This window comes from Spea bombifrons, chromosome 13 (assembly GCF_027358695.1).
Source record: "Spea bombifrons isolate aSpeBom1 chromosome 13, aSpeBom1.2.pri, whole genome shotgun sequence".
Lineage (NCBI taxonomy): Eukaryota > Metazoa > Chordata > Amphibia > Anura > Pelobatidae > Spea > Spea bombifrons.
Genome location: NC_071099.1, coordinates 3,705,677 through 3,727,730, shown reverse-complemented (window position 1 = coordinate 3,727,730; position 22,054 = coordinate 3,705,677).

Sequence of the window (22,054 nt, the reverse complement as noted above, 5' to 3'; positions counted from 1 at the left end):
TGACACCATCAGCACTTCGGTGTGTCTCATGTATAAGTTCACAGAAGGGAATAGGTTAATTTATGCATCCCACCTACTGAAGGCACCACTACTCTGTGAAATGTATATGTGGACCTACGCTTTGGGAATTGTAAATGTTCTCCACAACTATCTTGGTTGTCAGTGGGCTCTTCCCAGTAAAATGTTTTCGGTTTACGTAAGAAAAAAATACATATATATTTTGCCAGGGGAATGCCGAGGTAAACGTGTGTGGTGGGCACACCATGCCAAGTGCCCTTGGATTTCTTTTATTATTATTATTATACTTTATTTATAAAGCGCCGACAGATGAAAATTTTACAGATAATGACAATTGACATACAGATACAAGAGGAATGAAGGGCCCTGTTCCCGCAGGAACTTACAATCTAGGTGGATAAGGGTGAGAAACAGGAGGTGAGGACTGTGTGGTAGTGAATGATGTTAATGTAGGGTGAGATAAGGGTTGTAAGTGGGTGAGAGAGAAGTTTTGATGTTTGTGTCAGTGGTAGGCTTGAAGGAGGGTAGAGTTGGTGAGTCGGACAGCACGGGGAAGAGAGTTCCAGAGGGTTGGTGCTGCGTGAGAGAAGTCCTGTGGGAGGAGCAGGTTATTGTTGGATCTTAGAGGGCGGGCTGGAGTATATTTGCTGATGAGGGAGGATAGGTAGAGGGGAGTGGCGTTAGTGAGAGCTTTGTAGGGTAGAGTAAGTATTTTGAATTTAATTCTTCTATGGATGGGGAGCCAGTGGAGGGGCTTCCAGACTGTTGGCATTTACTGGATCACAAGTGCAAAGAAGCAATCATCGGCCTAAAATAGGATCACATGACATTTTGTACAATGGCAGTTATTTCCATGATTTGTGGAGAATCCTTGCCATTCATTTTGCAGTTGTACCTGTCACCTTGGGAATGGCTGAGTGTTGCTCCTTGCAGTTAATGAATTGTTGGGTGTCTTTAAATTTTACTATTATAAGCTTGTGCATTATAAGATTGCTTGCGCAGGTCCCTCCTCACTTTATGTTTCTCTAAATCCAAATCATACATGGGTAGACATTTGCACAGATGCTAAGAAGAGGAATACGTTAATTATAGGTATACATTACAAACGCTTGATATTCGTATTGATGGGGAAGATCAGCTTTTATCACAAATTTAAAAAGCTACGCATCTGGGTCATGTTTTAATTATGAGAGATTTAAATTATGAATTCATCGTCTGGAATACAGAAAAAAGTAGCTCAGCAAAGGGCACCTGTCTGGATCTGTTGATAAATAACAATGTAGAGTATTTGGGGAACGGTGACTATGACTTGGTGACAAAGGGTTCATTTGCTAAATGCAGTAAAATGTTGAATGTTTGGAAGGGCAACTTCAACAGGTTAAGGCATCAATGGAGCTCATTGACACAGAACATATGGAGCAACTTCAAGCAAGCATTAATAAAATACTTAAAAACTTGTACCATTGAGTAATAAACACAAAATATTTAACCTAAAACCAGTGTTGCTTAATAGAACATCAAGTCAGGAAAGTAAAACAATGAGGCTAGGTTTCCACTTGGGTTTTTGTCCGGTGTTTTTTTTCTTGATGAAAAACGCCAGGAAAACTGCCAAGAAAACTGCCGCTGCATTTACCTGCGTTTTGGCGTTTTTTCTGCAGTTTTTTCTGGCGTTCTGTGGAAATTGCTTTTTTTGACCTTAGGCAGTTTTTCCAGCCTTTACAAGTTAGAAGTTTCACCCAGCTAAAAGGGATTAGGATAAATGGCAAGTATCTGCCCTCTCCTGATGTCATTTACTTGGTAGACCCTTTTGTCTCTTTTCTGTGGTTTGTAAGGCATGCTTTATTCCGAATGTCTGCTCCTCTGGGAAGATTGGCCCCAAATGATGGTGCAAATTGTTTGCTGTTGCTTTTGGCACGCAGGATCCAGTCGCGTATGTTTGTTTGTAATGGCATGTTTGTTCCAAATGGTGTAAAATTCAATATGAACCAGTCCAGGACTTTGTTTTGTGTGAAACTGTTTGTTTTCAGCCTATTTCTCGTAGGACACACAGATACTGGGTCCATCCTCTGCATTGTAACTGTGGAAAAAACGCCATAAAAAACGCCAAGGCAATAAACCCACATGGCTTTTTCATGGCGTTTTTTCTCTCCCATAGACTTCTATTGGAGGAAAAACGCCAAGATTTCTTGCAAAAAACGCCAGAGTGTCAACATGCTGCGATTTTGAAAAACTGCCACAGAGCCCAAAAAAGCAGAAAAACGCCAAAGAGGACTGAAAAAACGCCAAACAGAAAAACGCCAAGTGGAAATGGCATTTTGCGATTTCCTATTGAATTACAGCTAACATCTGGCTGCAGCCGTTTTTCACAAAAAAAACGCCAGGTGGCGCTATTGGCGTTTTTATAGGCGTTTTTAGCAAAAAAAAAACCAAGTGGAAATCTAGCCTAATGCTAATCATAGCAAGGTTACCGCCCATTTTTAATACATCAATGACAAAAAATTAAACAATTGAAATCTAAATTTGTTTAGCGAAGATCAGAAGGCAGAAGTTTTAAATTAATTTTCCCTCTATTTGTAGTTTCATGAGATAAAGAGAATTGGATGACTTTAAAGATGTCCCAAATAGGACATGGGAGATGGATGACCACGTGGCAAAATTGAAAAAATGAAATTGTGCATGTCCCAAACATTAACATTAAACAACTCGAAAAACATTGACCAATGCCTGGCACATCACTGCATTAAAGCAATGTTGAGGCATTCAGCAACACCAAAATCTGCAGCAGGGGCTCCATGTGGCCCCATCCCCATGGTACCAATATCTGCCATATATTACAATGCAGCAGATGCCTGATTTAAACAAGCTTAGGAGGTGATGAATGATAGGCATTCAGGAACATTGAAAGCCCTCCCCAGGGCGCACTGCTCCGGAGGATGGTCACAGGCTTCGAGAGATTTTTCCTCTTGCAAGATGGCGATGCCCTTTTAAAAATAATCAAGTTTCCTGAGAACTCTTGAGAACACAGGTACTACATTCAACAATACTAGTCAATGGAGCTTAGCTTTCTTATCACAATGTGATTAGTAAAAAAAAATAAGGGGAAACAAATTAAAAATATAAATACAAATTTGGTAGCATTTGAAAATAATTATGCAGTGATGTCACCATCAGGGGAACCATCCAGCTCCAAGAAAATGTAAAAAAAAAGTCCAAAAAAAAAAAGTTTTAATTTTTAGTTAAGTTTTATGAGCAAGTGAAAAAAAATTGTGCTGTATCTTCCCAAAAATCATGGAAAGCAGGATCCAGTCGCGTATGTTTGTTTGTAATGGCATGTTTGTTCCAAATGGTGTAAAATTCAATATGAACCAGTCCAGGACTTTGTTTTGTGTGAAACTGTTTGTTTTCAGCCTATTTCTCGTAGGACACACAGATACTGGGTCCATCCTCTGCATTGTAACTGTGGAAAAAACGCCATAAAAAACGCCAAGGCAATAAACCCACATGGCTTTTTCATGGCGTTTTTTCTCTCCCATAGACTTCTATTGGAGGAAAAACGCCAAGATTTCTTGCAAAAAACGCCAGAGTGTCAACATGCTGCGATTTTGAAAAACTGCCACAGAGCCCAAAAAAGCAGAAAAACGCCAAAGAGGACTGAAAAAACGCCAAACAGAAAAACGCCAAGTGGAAATGGCATTTTGCGATTTCCTATTGAATTACAGCTAACATCTGGCTGCAGCCGTTTTTTCACAAAAAAAACGCTAGGTGGCGCTATTGGCGTTTTTATAGGCGTTTTTAGCAAAAAAAAAAACCAAGTGGAAATCTAGCCTAATGCTAATCATAGCAAGGTTACTGCCCATTTTTAATACATCAATGACAAAAAATTAAACAATTGAAATCTAAATTTGTTTAGCGAAGATCAGAAGGCAGAAGTTTTAAATTAATTTTCCCTCTATTTGTAGTTTCATGAGATAAAGAGAATTGGATGACTTTAAAGATGTCCCAAATAGGACATGGGAGATGGATGACCACGTGGCAAAATTGAAAAAATGAAATTGTGCATGTCCCAAACATTAACATTAAACAACTCGACAAACAATGACCAATGCCTGGCACATCACTGCATTAAAGCAATGTTGAGGCATTCAGCAACACCAAAATCTGCAGCAGGGGCTCCATGTGGCCCCATCCCCATGGTACCAATATCTGCCATATATTACAATGCAGCAGACGCCTGATTTAAACAAGCTTGGGAGGTGATGAATGATAGGCATTCAGGAACATTGAAAGCCCTCCCCAGGGCGCACTGCTCCGGAGGATGGTCACAGGCTTGGAGAGATTTTTCCTCTTGCAAGATGGCGATGCCCTTTAAAAAATAATCAAGTTTCCTGAGAACTCTTGAGAACACAGGTACTACATTTAACAATACTAGTCAATGGAGCTTAGCTTTCTTATCACAATGTGATTAGTAAAAAAAAATAAGGGGAAACAAATTAAAAATATAAATACAAATTTGGTAGCATTTGAAAATAATTATGCAGTGATGTCACCATCAGGGGAACCATCCAGCTCCAAGAAAATGTAAAAAAATAGTCCAAAAAAAAAAAAGTTTTAATTTTTAGTTAAGTTTTATGAGCAAGTGAAAAAATTTGTGCTGTATCTTCCCAAAAATCATGGAAAGCAGGATCCAGTCGCGTATGTTTGTTTGTAATGGCATGTTTGTTCCAAATGGTGTAAAATTCAATATGAACCAGTCCAGGACTTTGTTTTGTGTGAAACTGTTTGTTTTCAACCTTTTTCTCGTAGGACACACAGATACTGGGTCCATCCTCTGCATTGTAACTGTGGAAAAAACACCATAAAAAACGCCAAGGCAATAAACCCACATGGCTTTTTCATGGCGTTTTTTCTCTCCCATAGACTTCTATTGGAGGAAAAACGCCAAGATTTCTTGCAAAAAACGCCAGAGTGTCAACATGCTGCGATTTTGAAAAACTGCCACAGAGCCCAAAAAAGCAGAAAAACGCCAAAGAGGACTGAAAAAACGCCAAACAGAAAAACGCCAAGTGGAAATGGCATTTTGCGATTTCCTATTGAATTACAGCTAACATCTGGCTGCAGCCGTTTTTCACAAAAAAAACGCCAGGTGGCGCTATTGGCGTTTTTATAGGCGTTTTTAGCAAAAAAAAACCAAGTGGAAATCTAGCCTAATGCTAATCATAGCAAGGTTACCGCCCATTTTTAATACATCAATGACAAAAAATTAAACAATTGAAATCTAAATTTGTTTAGCGAAGATCAGAAGGCAGAAGTTTTAAATTAATTTTCCCTCTATTTGTAGTTTCATGAGATAAAGAGAATTGGATGACTTTAAAGATGTCCCAAATAGGACATGTGAGATGGATAACCACGTGGCAAAATTGAAAAAATGAAATTGTGCATGTCCCAAACATTAACATTAAACAACTCGACAAACAATGACTAATGCCTGGCACATCACTGCATTAAAGCAATGTTGAGGCATTCAGCAACACCAAAATCTGCAGCAGGGGCTCCATGTGGCCCCATCCCCATGGTACCAATATCTGCCATATATTACAATGCAGCAGACGCCTGATTTAAACAAGCTTGGGAGGTGATGAATGATAGGCATTCAGGAACATTGAAAGCCCTCCCCAGGGCGCACTGCTCCGGAGGATGGTCACAGGCTTGGAGAGATTTTTCCTCTTGCAAGATGGCGATGCCCTTTAAAAAATAATCAAGTTTCCTGAGAACTCTTGAGAACACAGGTACTACATTCAACAATACTAGTCAATGGAGCTTAGCTTTCTTATCACAATGTGATTAGTAAAAAAAAATAAGGGGAAACAAATTAAACATATAAATACAAATTTGGTAGCATTTGAAAATAATTATGCAGTGATGTCACCATCAGGGGAACCATCCAGCTCCAAGAAAATGTAAAAAAATAGTCCAAAAAAAAAAGTTTTAATTTTTAGTTAAGTTTTATGAGCAAGTGAAAAAATTTGTGCTGTATCTTCCCAAAAATCATGGAAAGCATTTGAAATACCCATGGGGTATCTAGTTTTTTTTTTAAATGTATGGTTTTATGAGGTAAATTAAATTGGCCAGGTTCAAAGATGGGTGCAGACTGAGCAGATGTCAACATGAAAAGAAAAATGTTGCCTTTTAGCCTCCAAACAATCTGACAAACCTATGCATAGGTGGTATCACTGTACTCAGGAGATGTTGCTGAAGACATATTGGAGTGTTTTTTTTGTCAGTGACATATACCAGGAGCTATAAATACATACCTAAAATGCAATGTGTGTTTAAAAAAACACAAAAACTTTGACAAGTCTGGTAGTAGAATTAGTGCATGGAAAATACCATCATCTGAAACACCCAGGGGTGTCAGGTTTTCAAAAAAACATGGTTTCGTGGTAAACTGAATTGGCTTGGTTCAAAGATGTCCCAAATGGGACATGGAGGGCAAGTGTCAGGGTACCACTGAATCTGCACAGAAGCAAAAGAGTACTGGTCAAAATATTTATTGAAAAATAACAATAAGAAGCCAAAGTGCAAGACAAACTGGTAGTCATGGATCAAGCCAAGGTCAGGAGCCGGAACGGGCAGTCACACAATAGGTCAGGAGTCCAGAAATCCACATAGTCCAAAATCAGGCTGGAACCACGAAAGGGCAACCAGCAACGGAACTAGACAGGTAATTATAGTAGCAGCCTGAAGGAAGAGTAGGGGTTAGACTGGATACAGAAGTTATAAGAGGAAGTGGGTGTGGCCTATCAAACAGAAAGCCACGAAGAGGAGGAAACCAGTACAGGTATGCCAAAACCCTGACAGTGCCCCTTCCCTAATGATCAGGATGTTCATGCCCCTAGACTGGCACGAGCCTTTCATACTCAGTTCCCCTCTAAAATGAATGTGCTGTGTATTTCTGTTCAACAGTGTTTTGTTATGCTATTACCCTGCCTCCCTCGCCTGAAGCCTAGACCACTCACACCTGACCTAATGAACAGGCTTTATATCCCTGCCTCCCAGTAACAGAGTTGTGAGTTCATTAATTTGTTTGGAGCCACAGTTCATGCCAGACTCTGGATCTGTCCATTGGATTTACCAGCCTGCCTGTTACCTTTTTGACCCGGACTTCCTTTTGGATTTACCCTTTTGCCAGCCTGTTACCTGTTTGACCTGGACTGCCTACTGGATATCCCTTTTTTGCTTGCTACCCCTTTTGGATACTTACCTGGACTTTTCTACCTTCATACTCCCCAGTATTCTGTATACATGATACGCCTCCTGCTGTTACCTAACCTGCGGTCCCGGCGTTGCCACGAGCAGGGGAGCCGAGACGCAGCCCGCGCGTTCAGCCCCCTGCTCGCGGGAAGACGCGATGTGGTCCGTCTGGCCGTTAGACGCGCGCCCCCGTGTGGTGATCTGTAGTTAGACGGGGCGCGCGTCTCTGCAGCATGAGAGCCGTTCGCGCATGCGCGAATGGCTATCTCATGAATATTCATGCCGCGTCTTAAAGGGGTATTTATCTTTTTTCCTCCTCCCCCTAATTTAGGGGGTAGGAGGATCTTGAGCAAGAGGACTATTTAAACCCTCAGTCTGCATGTACCTCTTGCCTGTGATAGTGCCTTTATTGCCTTCACTAGCGTTCCTGAACCTTATTTGCCTTTTCGTTGCCTGACCTTTGCTTGAACCTGACCACCCGTTGTTTGGTGCCTGCCCTGACCTCTGCTCGTGACCCCGACTATCCGTAGTTTGCTGCCTGTCCTGATCTCTGCTCGTGACCCCGGCTATCCGTTGTTTGCTGCCTGACCTGACCTCTGCTCGTGACCCCGACTATCCGATTGCCAGCTCCTAGTACCATCTGGTTGTTCCTGCTCTGCTCGTCATCACCGCTTGGGGGCGCCTTTCCTGGTACTGCAGCGTGGATCCACAGCCTGAACCACCGTTAGTGACAGTCCCTCATTACAGAACTTTATGATCAGCTGAAAGATGCCACTATCTTCACGAAACTAGATCTACGAGGGGCCTACAATCTGATTAGAATCCAAGAGGGGGACGAATGGAAGACGGCGTTCAATACGAGATATGGACATTATGAATATCTTGTGATGCCTTTCGGGCTATGCAATGCCCCAGCTGTGTTCCAGAGCTTCGTGAACGATATCTTCCGGGATATGTTGTTATCTCATGTTATGGTCTACCTCGATGACATCCTCATTTATTCAAAAGATTTGGAAGAGCATCGGCAACATGTTAGCCAGGTGCTACAAAGATTAAGAGAACATTCCCTATTTGCCAAAGTCGAAAAGTGCGAGTTTGAGTGCGATAAGGTGAAGTTTCTAGGATATATTATTTCTGCCGGGCTGCTGGAGATGGATCCAGGCAAGATAACGGCCATCCAAGATTGGGAAGAACCTTCTGACATTAAAGGCATTCAATGATTCGTAGGGTTCGCCAATTATTATCGTCGCTTTATTCGCAATTTTTCCCAGATCATCTCTCCCATAATTGCACTTACTCGGAAGGGGTCGAATCCAAAGTCTTGGACCCCTGAAGCTCGAGATGCTTTTGGAAGATTGAAGTTGGCCTTTACGACTGCCCCTATCCTACAACGTCCCAATCCAGACTTGCCGTTTACTTTGGAAGTTGATGCGTCTGAGACCGGGGCTGGGGCCATTCTATCCCAGAGAGACCAAATTTCGAATCGTCTACATCCCTGTTCCTATTTTTCTAAGGCTTTCTCTTCAGCGGAACAAAATTATGACATAGGGAACCGGGAGTTGCTGGCTATTAAATTAGCGTTAGAGGAATGGCGACATCTGCTTGAGGGGACTGAAATTCCTATTACCATTCTTACGGACCATAAAAACTTGGTGTACATAGAAAAGGCCAAGAGACTCAATCCACGTCAGGCTCGATGGGCATTATTCTTCACACGATTTAATTTCACCATTTCTTTTCGGCCGGGTTCAAAGAATACGAAGGCTGATGCCCTGTCCAGAAGACATGAGGCGCCTAATGTGGAAAAGTCGGTCGAACCTATAATCCCTCCTACGAAAATAATTGCCACGATACATAGCACTCTCATGTGGCACATCTCTAAATCACAGACACCCCGTCCCAGAGGACAAATTCCTCCGCCTGGGAGACTTTATGTGCAACCCCGTTTCCGTAAAGCCGTTTTGTCTTGGGGTCATGCCTCTCCGGTAGCGGGTCACCGGGGAACTCGGAATGTTAAATTTCTTCTGCAGAAGAATTTCTGGTGGCCTACTATGATACGTGACATATCTGAATTTGTGCAAGCATGTACTATCTGCGGTCATAATAAAACCCCTCATACCAGACCGGCAGGGTTATTATGTCCGTTGCCTACGCCAGATCAGCCATGGCAACACATAGCCATGGATTTTGTCACGGACCTGCCTCCTTCTCAAGGCCATACGACTATTTTAGTAGTGGTTGATTTATTCAGCAAGCAAGCACATTTTATCGCTCTAGCTAAACTTCCATCTGCCAGTACATTAGCAGACACCTTCATGAGAGAGATCATTAGACTACATGGAGTTCCGCAAATCATCATTTCGGACTGGGGGTCACAATTCATCTCGAAATTCTGGAGAGCGATGTGTTAACTTATGGGAATCGAGTTGCATTTTTCATCTTCCCATCATCCTCAATCTAATGGGCAAGCTGAAAGAACAAATCAAGTACTTAAGCAATATCTTAGAATGTACGTCTCGGAGGATCAGTCCGATTGGTCGACACTTTTGCATCTTGCGGAATGGTCCTACAACTGCTCTTATCATGAAGCACTACAGATGTCCCCATTCAAAGCGGTTCACGGTTATGAACCAGCACTCTGGCCTGAAGAAACCAGTACTACAGGGGTACCTGCAGCTGAAGCTCAATTTCAAGTTCTACGTGACCATTGGGCACTTATTTCGGAACAGTTAAAACAGACTAAGGTTTTGCAGAAGAAAACCGCTGATAAGTCTAGATCCAAAGGGCCGGTGCTCAATCCAGGAGACTATGTGTGGCTTTCCACGAAATATCTTCACCTCCAGCAAGCCGCCCGAACCTTAGGACCTAAATATATTGGTCCATATAAAATTAAAACAAAAATTAATGAAGTTACTTATTCTCTGGTTCTACCTAAAACACTGCGCATTAATAATGCGTTTCATATTTCTTTATTAAAACCAGTAATTAGAAATCAATTCTCCCCCACGGTTCGTGCTCCTGATCCGGTAATAGTCCAAGGTGAAGAAGAATATTAAGTACAAACCATCTTGGACTCTAGAAAGAAACAGGGGAGACTGCAATACTTTATTACATGGAAGGCATACGGTCCTGAAGAGAGTTCCTGGGTCCCGTCCTCTGATGTCCATGCTCCAGCCAAGATTCGTGCCTTTCACAGGAAATTTCCCCAGAAACCGGCTCCTAATCGCCAGGATGGCGCTTGTAGACAGGGGGGTACTGTTACCTTACCTGCGGTCCCGGCGGTTCCGGCGTTGCCACGAGCAGGGGAGCCGAGGCGCAGCCCGCGCGTTCAGCCCCCTGCTCGCGGGAAGACGCGATGTGGTCCGTCTGGCCGTTAGACGCGCGCCCCCGTGTGGTGATCTGTAGTTAGACGGGGCGCGCGTCTCTGCAGCATGAGAGCGCATGCGCGAACGGCTATCTCATGAATATTCATGCCGCGTCTTAAAGGGGTATTTATCTTTTTTCCTCCTCCCCCTAATTTAGGGGGTAGGAGGATCTTGAGCAAGAGGACTATTTAAACCCTCAGTCTGCATGTACCTCTTGCCTGTGATAGTGCCTTTATTGCCTTCACTAGCGTTCCTGAACCTTATTTGCCTTTTCGTTGCCTGACCTTTGCTTGAACCTGACCACCCGTTGTTTGCTGCCTGCCCTGACCTCTGCTCGTGACCCCGACTATCCGTAGTTTGCTGCCTGTCCTGATCTCTGCTCGTGACCCCGGCTATCCGTTGTTTGCTGCCTGACCTGACCTCTGCTCGTGACCCCGACTATCCGATTGCCAGCTCCTAGTACCATCTGGTTGTTCCTGCTCTGCTCGTCATCACCGCTTGGGGGCGCCTTTCCTGGTACTGCAGCGTGGATCCACAGCCTGAACCACCGTTAGTGACACCTGCTCTGCTGCTTATGGTGAGATGTCTGCTTTGCTTTGTGTAATATACCTATAACCAAACATTCCGCTTGTTTCATTTGTGAAGTTGGTTTCTATCACTGCGTTCTTACACTCCTGTGCTCTGGACTCCAACATCCAGTTAAGGGCTGCAATAGGATGAGCCTGACAATAAGCCACCAGATTTACCTTGTGCACTATATGGCAGAGACCCACATGAAAAGCCTTTATCGGAAATAATATAGCCCAAAAACACAACCTGGTCTTTATGAAACTTACTATTTTCCAATTTACAGTATAAGCCATTCTCTCGGAGACGTTGTAGGACATGTTTAATGTCTCTGATATGGGTCTCGAGCGAAGGAGGGTGTATATATATCATCAAGGTAAACGACAACCACTCCTGTAGCATACAGTGAAGAAAAAAATTATTTGATCCCCTGCTGATTTTTGTAAGTTCGCCCACTGACAAAGACATGATCAGTCTATAATTTTAATGGTAGGTTGATTTGAACAGTGAGAGACAGAAAAACAAAAAAATGCGGAATAATGCATTTCAAATAAGTTATAAATTGATTTGCATTTTACTCAGTGAAATAAGTATTTGATCCCCTATCAATCAGCAAGATGTCTGGCTCCCAGGTATCTTTTCTTCAGGTAACAAGCTGAGATTAGGAGCACTATTTTAAAGGGAGTGCTCCTAATCTCAGTTTGTTACCTATTAAAAGACACCTGTCCACAGAAACAATCAATCAACCAGATTCCAAACTCTCCACCATGGCCAAGACCAAAGAGCTGTCCAAGGATGTCAGGGACAAGATAGTAGACCTACAAAAGGCTGGAATGGGCTACAAGACCGTCACCAAGCAGCTTGGTGAGAAGGTGACAAAAGATGGTGTGATTGTTCACAAATGGAAGAAACACAAAATAACTGTCAATCTCCCTTGGTCTTGGGCTCCATGCAAGATGTCACCTTGTGGAGTTTCAATGATCATGAGAACGGTGAAGAATCAGCCCAGAAACGGGTCCGACAGGGGGACTTTGTACCACATATGGTGGCAATGTTCGGTAGTTCAGTCCTTCTGGCGAGTAGTTTTGCGGGTGGTGGAACGTGTGGGTGGCATGGATCTTTTGGATAAGCCAGAAGCAGTTTTGTTACACCTTACCTCACTTACACCTCAGGCTTACAAGCGCACACTTACCATACACCTCCTCAATGCGGCTAAAGCCGTGATACCCAAGTTTTGGCGTACTTCCACTCCCCCGCCGATTTCTGTGTGGCTTCAGAAGGTAAATCTTATTGAACAAATGGAGGAGTTAGTCTGGACGTCCAGGGGCAAGGGTTACCAGCATACCAGGCGCTGGTTCTGGTGGCATGAATTTGTTGCCTCAGCGGATTTTAGGGACATTTTGGGTCAGTACCTCACGGCTACTACTCCCCCGCGCTCCCCTCACTAAATATGCTCAGTCGCGACGACTCACTACACTCCTCTGGTGACAGGTAGGGATGGTTGACGCATTACGTTTTGGGTCCATGTTTTTCACCCCCTTTTTTTTAATTTTTTTTTTTGGCCCTTCTCTATCCTCGTTGCGGCAGGTCCTTACTCTGTTGCATTTGTCCTCCTTATACATTCTTATTTTTACCGTCTCACCTCTTTGCTGTATTCATATTTATCCGGAGCAACTAATTGCGGAGCTGTTTTCTGGTTCTGTTATGTATGTTTATTTTCCTTTTTCGGCTCCGTTTATTTGATGTATGCAGAATGTGTTGTCACCTTCCCTCTGCTGGTTTTTCCACGATTCTCTGCCTCTTGTGGCTGGGCTGGATTGACCTGGTGGCATCTATTTTTCTTTTTTTCTGGTTTTACGCACAGGAGACTTTATGTAATAGTATCGTCCGCGACATCTATGTTATTTGATGGTCTGTTTATCCTCATTTGGATCTGTGATTGGTATGTTGCCTGTTACTATCTACTTTTATACCTGCATATTGTTCATGGTCTCTGTATTTTACACTGCTCAATAAACGGAGAATTTAAAAAAAAAAAAGAATCAGCCCAGAAATACACAGGAGGATCTTGTCAATGATCTCAAGGCAGCTGGGACCATAGTCACCAAGAAAACAATTGGTAACACACTACGGCGCAAGGACTGAAATCCTGCAGTGCCCGCAAGGTCCCACTGCTCAAGAAAGCACATGTACAGGCCCTTCTGAAGTTTGCCAATGAACATCTGAATGATTCAGAGGAGAACTGGGTGAATGATTTGTGGTCAGATGAGACCAAAATCGAGGTATTTGGCATCAACTCGCCGTGACAGGAGGAATACTGCCTATGACCTCAAGAACACCATCCCCACCGTCAAACATGGAGGTGGAAACATGCTTTGGGGGTTCTTTTCTGCTAAGGGGACAGGACAAATTCACCACATCAAAGGGACGATGGATGGGGCCATGTACCGTCAAATCTTGGGTGAGAACCTCCTTCCCTCAGGCAGGGCATTGAAAATGGGTCGTGGATGGGTATTCCAGCATGACAACGACCCAAAACACATGGTCAAGACAACAAAAGAGTGGCTCAAGAAGAAGCACATTAAGGTCCTGGAGTGGCCTAGCTAGTCTCCAGACCTTAATCCCATAGAAAATCTATGGAGGGAGCTGAAGGTTTGAGTTGCCAAACAAGATCAGGAAACCAAACTTGGCCCTCTCAGTCGGAAAAGTATGTGGCACTAATTCAAGATAAATGCCAACTTGGTTCAAAAAGCCATGGCACTGGATGGGGGCCCCTCCATAGCGTTGAGGCAGGAGAGCAGTCCCACTTATGCCTCTGGAAACCAGTGGCTCAGCTGCAATGGCTGGTGCGGGAACAACAGAAGGAGCCAGAGCCAAAGGTCTCGCAGATGGTGGTTATAAATGTGCCGTGCGGTTAAGGAGTGTTTGTATCGCAGTAGCCAAATTCAGCCTGAGGTCCTGTTGGTCTAAATGGAACAAGACCGTAGGAACAGAGTAAGGACCAGTACCATCAGGATTCATGGCCCTTTTCGTAATGTCAGGGTACTACTGAATCTGGACTTAGGCAAAAGGGTTCTGGTCAAAATATCAGGAATCAAACACAGGAGGAACACACTCTCAGGTCTGGAACCACGAAAGGTCAACCAGCAACTGAACTAGCCAGGTAATTATAGTAGCAGGAATAGAAGGAAGAGGATGGGTTTACACTGGATACGGAAGTTATAAGAGAAAGTGGGTGTGGCCTACCAAACAGAAAGCGATGATGAGGAGGAAACCAGTACAGCTGGATGACCAGGATGACCTGGATGGTATCATTGGACATTGACATTTACCAGGAGCTGTAAATTCATACAGGGACAGGGAAAACCCTCCCTTGCTTAATTGAGCAATCGTGGAGTTTTAACCCCTTCAGTGCCGCGATTGTGTATGACCCCATCGCAGCATTGCAGGATTTAATATTAGTCCCCACAAGCTTGTGGGGGCTAAATATCAGTCAATGCTGTGCTTTAATGTAGCATCAGCATTGAAAGAGTAAAAAAAATAATAGTCCAGGGTGCTTCCAGGTCAAATGCTGTGAGTTTAGTAACTAAGTGGGCTGATGATGAGCAGATCTGGTCTTTTAGCGCAATCGTAGTAACAAAAACCCGGTCCTGAAGGGGTTAAAAGTTGTTAAAGGACCAGCATTTGAAATACCCTGGGGTGTCTAGTTTTCAGAAATATATGGTTTGATGGGAGTAAATTGAATTGGCCGGCTGCAAAGATGTCTCAAATAGGACATGGGGACAAGATTACCAGATTTGAAAAAAAGGTTTTGAAATAGCAAAACGCTACTTGTACTTATTGTCCTATCCATATTTTATTATAGGAAATTAGATGATATGTTCCAAAAAATGGCAGCTGAAGAAAGCTCTTCTTGTTTTGAAATATATGTGTGTGTATATATATATATATATATATATATATATATATATATATTGTGTGGGTTTACTAAACGAGAGAGAGAATAAAATTACAGCTAAACACGAGCACCCCAAAAATGTTAAAACAGCTTTAGACACAAAGGGAAATGAAAATAGAAAAAACAGCCTGGTCCTTCAGGGGTTAACACATACTGGTACAAAAGGAGAAATGAGACCTGAGAAATTAATTTATACTCTATTAGAAGTTTAAGGGGATGTGATGAAAGCAGGGGGGTGATTTGATTGTAGCTAGATGTTAAGTTAGTTGAGTTAGTTGAGAGGATTTATGGTTTCTTTAGGATGCCGGTTTAGTGTAGTGAGTGAGGTAGTAATGGTAGCAGAAAAATGTGATTCGGGATAGAACAAAAACAGCAGTTGGGAGAGTATTTGGAGAGAAAAACGGATATAAAAGGCATATTATTAAGGGCTCTGTAGGTCAAGAGATTAAATTTAACTTTGGAGTTTATCGGCAGTCAATGATAGGGCTCCGATAGTGGGGCAGCAGATAAACGGTAATGGGATAAGTAAATTAGTTTAACAATTTTGTTGAATCACTCTCCACTGTGGAGATGAAACAAACAAAACTGCTCCCTAGATTAAAAAATATTGCCAATATTCTCCCCTTACTAATAGAAGATGCAACTAATGCCCTCGTTCATGCACTTGTTATCTCACATCTTGACTACAGCAATTCTGCCTTAGCTGGTCTTCCTCTTGCCCCCTTTTCATCATGAATGCTGCTGCTAGGCTTGCTGGTATCTGGAATATGTCATCTGACTTTCACCTCCATAGCAGTCTTAGCATGGCCCCTGTGGCTTTTGAGAGGACTAATAAGACAGCTCCTGTAGCCCCAATGTAAACTTGTCTTGTGTTAAAGGTGTCCCTGTCAATAGATGTAGTTGCACATGAATGTAAATTACATACATAGTCCACGCAACAGGATAAGGACACATAACAATGAGTCAGATTCCATGCATGGACTATATATATATTTCCACAAGTTTTTTGCAGATTGTTGCAAAGGACTAATGGTACCATTTCCATTCTAGGTGATGGGAGTTATTACTTACTTTAATTTTATTTAAAAATATTGGGGTTATAGTGAGGGCAACCATGACATAAAATTTACTGATCCTTGCTTATGAACTAAGGATCGTTAGTGTTACAAGGTCTCAGGTGTGAACGGGGAGCAGGTGTGTTAAATTTGGTGTTATCGCTATCACACTCCCTCATACTGGTCACTGGAAGTTCACCATTGCCAAGACCCTGAAACTGAGCTGCAGCACGGTGGCCAAGACCATTCAGTGGTTTCACTGGACAGGTTCGACTCAGAACAGGCCTAGCCATGGTCGACCAAAGAAGTTGAGTGCATGTGCTCAGCATCATATCCAGAGGTTGTCTTTGGGAAATAGACGCATCACACATTTCACCTGAACCCCTCATCTCCTGCTGTTACCCCTGTTTTTCACCCAATATGAATAGCACATATTTCATCTGAACCCCTCATCTCCTGCTGTTACCCCTGTTTTCCACCTGGTATGTCTTTATCCTGCATGTCTCCATACCCTGCTGCTCTCAAAGGGTTAATTGTGGTGCCCTCTAGTCTAGCTTAATTGCAATTGTAAGCCAAGGTGTGAAACATCTGCCTCCTGTATGCAATCACCTTATCTGACCACTTGTGAGGCAGCCCTATAAATTCCTAGGCCTCACTTGGAAACAAGCTTGCTTGGAAATGTAGCTGCTGTGGACTCCTCCTAAGTGATAGTTAAGAGTTACACTGGAGTTAAACCGGAGAGAAACAACATACCAAATACCACTGCAGAAAGCAGGATTTCACCTGTGCCGCACCCCTCCTGTGGAATTCCCTTCCCCGTTCCGTCAAACTTTCTGCCTCATACGCAACTTTCAAAACCTCTCTGAAAACCAACCTGTTCTGGGAAGCGTACAACATTCCTTCCCAGTACTCCCAACCATCATAATCAAGCCGTCTGAACAATCAACAAATTCAACACATCATTGGAACCAGATCAACTCATCCCCATCCAAGCAGTCCTTTCCTATTGTCTCACTTCCCCCTCAACCACCAACTAGAATGTAAGCTCGCAAGAGCAGGGCCCTCTTCTCCTTTGCACCAGTTTGTTATTGTATGTGTTTCTAAATTGTTCTACTGACTGTAACAGTGCTGCAGAATCTGCTGGCGCTTTATAAATAAATGCAATGTAAGGAGTGCTGGCAGCATTGCTTCAGAGGTTGAAGGGGTGGGGGGGTCAGCCTGTCAGTGCTCAGACATACGCCACAGACTGCATCAAATTGGTCTGCATGGCGTCCCAGAAGGAAGCCTCTTCTAAAGATGATGTACAAGAAAGCCTGAAAACAGTTTGCTGTAGACAAGCAGACTTATGACATGGATTACTGGAACCATGTCCTGTGGTCCGAGATAACCTTATTTGGTTCAGATGGTGTCAAAGCATGTGTGGCGGCAACCAGGTGAGTAGTACAAAGACAAGTGTGTTTTGCCAACAGTCAAGCATGGTTGTGGGAGTGTCATGGTCTGGGCCTGCATGAGTGCTGCTGTCACTGGGGAGCTACAGTTCAGTGAGGGAACCATGAATGCCAACATGTACTGTGACAAACTGAAGCAGAGCATGATCTCTTCCCTTTGGAGAGTAGGCCGCATGTTGGGCGATATTCCAACATGATAACGACCCTAAACACACCTCTAAGACGAACACTGCCTTGCTAAAGAAGCTGAGGGTAAATGTGATGGACTGGCCAAGCATGTCTCCAGACCCAGCACCCGTGGGGCATCCTCAAGCAGAAGGTGGGGGGAGCACAAGATCTCTAACATCCACCTTGATGTCATCATGGAGGAGTGGAAGAGGACTCCAGTGGCAACCTGTGAAGCTCTGGTGAGCTCCATGCCCAAGAGGGTTAAGGCAGTACTGGAAAATAATGGTGGCCACACAAAATATTGACACTTTCGGCCCAATTTGGGTGTACTCTCTTTTGTTTTCAAGGTTTAGACATTAATAGCTGTGTGTTGAGTTATTTTGAGGGGACAGTAAATTTACACTGTTATACAGGCTGTACACTCGCTACGTTACATTGTAGCAGAGTGTAATTTCTTCAGTGTTGTCACATGAAAAGATATAATAAAATCTTTACAAAAATGTGAGGGGTGACATAACCTTCTGGTGCTCCACCATAGAAGCCCAGGCGGATCTGCCGGACGTTCACTGGCTGTGGGGATGCGCGTAGATAACCTCTGCTGACAGCACTTCCGCCGGTGGTTCTCCATCACAGAAGCCCCGGCGGAAGTACCGGCAGCCGAGGGTGGGTTGTCTGTGTGCATCGCACAGACCTCCACCGGCCAGCCCCGCTAGACACCAGGTAGTCTGGGGGTGCATTGGTGAGTCGATGGGGAGGCACTTCTGGGAAGCAGAGTGGCATATCTGGGGGGGGCAGGTGGCCATTTCTTGGGGGCATAAAGCATATCTGGGGGGTCAGAGTGGCCTATCTGGGGGGAATAAAGCATATCAGGGGTTATAAAGCATATTAGGGGCAGAGTGGCATATCACGGGTTATAAAGCATATCTGGGGGGCAGAGGGGCATATCTATAAGTAAGGTGCATTATGAATTACGGGGGGGACCTTAAAATGGCTATTGGTTTTCTTTTAATATATAACATATGCTGGCAAACTGTATAATAGATACCAAATATGTTAAAATACATGTATTCTGTGACATTCTGCCCTGGTTTCCTGGCTCCTGTATTGTGCATTCAGGTTTTTGGACTGTTCCTAGTTCAGCCTCTAGTGGCCGCTCTGCCTATGTTTCTGCTCTCCTCCTACTGTTGCCACCTGGCCTCGTTACCTGCTGCCCTGCAGTATAAAGGGCTGTAGCTTCCTGCAAACTGGGCCTTGGCATTGTAGTAATAGGACTGTTTTGCCCTGGTCCTGTTCCTGAATTATTCCTGGCTTCCTTTTGTACCTGATTCTGGATTGCTCCTGCCTTCAGCCCTGCAAGTGGGCTTCTTGTCGTGTGCCCTGCAAGTGGACTTCTTGTCGTGTGCCTGCGAGTGGGCTTCCTGTCGTGTGCCCAGCCTGAGGGCTTCCAGCAGCATGTCCAGTCCTGTGCTCTGCCAGTGAGCTTTCAGTCGTGTGCCCTGCCGGTGGGCTTCTATTTCAGCATCAGCCTTGCCAGTTCCAGTCCTGTACTTCTGTCTGCTGTGCCTGTCTACTTTGCACCATGAATCGCGGTGTACAAACAGACAACGCTATCCCTGCACCGAGGCCCCTCGCTAACCTGCTTACCCAGTGTGTGACAGAATGCCAAGGCCATACTGAGGAGTCCGCAGGGATACCATCGGTGTTAATGATGCTGGCTGAGGGTATGCTGGTGTTGTGCAAGTCATTTAAGTGCATGGTTGAGTGCAGCACTGGGTGTGCTAGTACCAATAAGTCCAGGGCTGTGTCTGAACCTAAAAAGGTCCAAAACAAAAGTTATAAATGAGAACCCCTCACTAAAGCCGAAAAACAAAAGCGTCAGGAGGGCAACTTATGCTTTTATTGTGGGGGGATAGATCACAGGATTTCTTTTTGCCGGTTCAGGCCACCTAAACCAGCTAAGTCCTCTGTTGCTGATGAACAAAATATGCAAGCCTCAGAACATGAAAGTCATGGGGAAACTAGAGGTGAATCGGGGGAGGGTGAACCCAGTGCTCCAATTAACCCTTTCAATCCTGTTGTTGGGCCTAATGATCTTGAAATGCCTAGTGTGTCTGAACTTACAGGGGAGGAAGATATGTCTTTCGAGGCTCCAGATCTCAGTGAGGAGGACATAACTGAGAATCATTTTTGTAGTCCTATTTGCACTGTTAAAGAGGCTGTTTCTTCTACTCCCCGTAGACGCAAAACTTATAAAAGGAAAACTGTTGCTGCAAGGGCTCCTATGGCGATTGGTTCTGTCAGGAGTACTACTCCTATCACTCAAAGCAAACGAAAAAATAACTCTGGAAAATTACAGACTGCACGACATCCTTTAGGGGCCCCAGGTCTTGTCTTGGCTTCTGACGGGACAATCTTGGGTAGAGAAAATCTTGCGCAGTATGAAAAACATTTAAGTGAACACAAGTCACTCCAATGTAAACGGCTACCTAATGAGTCTAAAAATGTTTCTTTGATAAGCCAAAATGATTCTGAAAGAACCCCTAGCGGCTTTTCTAAACCCCTTGTCCTTGGCACAGTGCTGGTCTCTGATAAAGCTGAGGTAAAGAAGAAAAAGAAACCTGGTGCTCGCCAAGAGAAGATTATGACAGCCCATACAGAGGAGTCGTGCTACGTTCTGCCATCAGATTGTACCTATGCCTCTGATGGGACTGTAGTGAAAGTTAAAGACCTACAGATTTATGAAAATATGTTGTGTACTAATTCTGACTAGTTACCTGTTCATGCCCTGTCTGTCTGGTTTTCTGTATTAGGGACTGGAGTGTGCTGTTTTCAGAAGCTCCTTTTAGTGTGGTCCCTCTTCGTTTCAAGTTTTGTCACGTCCTGAGTTCGCTCCTTAAAGAGGGGGTACTGTGACATTCTGCCCTGGTTTCCTGGCTCCTGTATTGTGCATTCAGGTTTTTGGACTGTTCCTAGTTCAGCCTCTAGTGGCCGCTCTGCCTATGTTTCTGCTCTCCTCCTACTGTTGCCACCTGGCCTCGTTACCTGCTGCCCTGCAGTATAAAGGGCTGTAGCTTCCTGCAAACTGGGCCTTGGCATTGTAGTAATAGGACTGTTTTGCCCTGGTCCTGTTCCTGAATTATTCCTGGCTTCCTTTTGTACCTGATTCTGGATTGCTCCTGCCTTCAGCCCTGCAAGTGGGCTTCTTGTCGTGTGCCCTGCAAGTGGACTTCTTGTCGTGTGCCTGCGAGTGGGCTTCCTGTCGTGTGCCCAGCCTGAGGGCTTCCAGCAGCATGTCCAGTCCTGTGCTCTGCCAGTGAGCTTTCAGTCGTGTGCCCTGCCGGTGGGCTTCTATTTCAGCATCAGCCTTGCCAGTTCCAGTCCTGTACTTCTGTCTGCTGTGCCTGTCTACTTTGCACCATGAATCGCGGTGTACAAACAGACAACGCTATCCCTGCACCGAGGCCCCTCGCTAACCTGCTTACCCAGTGTGTGACATATTCCTTTTCATTAGATAAAATACTGTTTTACCATTCCACTTATGTGTATTTTTTCTTTAAAAATATTTTTTTCTTTAAAATAGCACCAAACTTTAAGGGTGCGGCCTATAATTGGATGCGGCCTATATTCGAGCCAATACGGTAAATAAAATAGTTGCAAAAAAAATGAAAAACGTAAATAGGTTGTGGAAAAAAAGGGAATACAAAGCCCAGTAATATCACCATGGCCATGATCTCCATCCATATTTCACTGGGAGTGTGTGTTGGGGGGTATTTTTTGTTATCTTTTTTACAACAACCAACACCAATGCTGCAATACCCTTTACCCCTACAAGTGAAATACTATGCAAGGGATGGATGTGGCCTTCTAGAATCAATAAAACATTGCAGAGTGTGTTCTTTGTTTTATTATATTTTTTTCCTTACTAGGGCTAATAATTATTACATATTTTGTGTTTCTATGGTTTCAAAATTTGTTGAGTTGGTTCATCAAACATGGCACAGATTTACCATTTGGTAAAAAAGGGCAAAAAAAGATGAATGCACCTTTAATGCATATAATATCTGAGTGTCACTTAATATTTCTGTGAGCATGCCCAGAAACCAGTGTCATAGATCTTAATGGGAATCCTTTCCTGACAGTGAATAGCTGAGGTAAACCAGTCAAATGAAGTAGGTGCAGTGTCTTCAGTTGTTAAATAGTTTTCTTTTCTCACAAGTAAAAAAT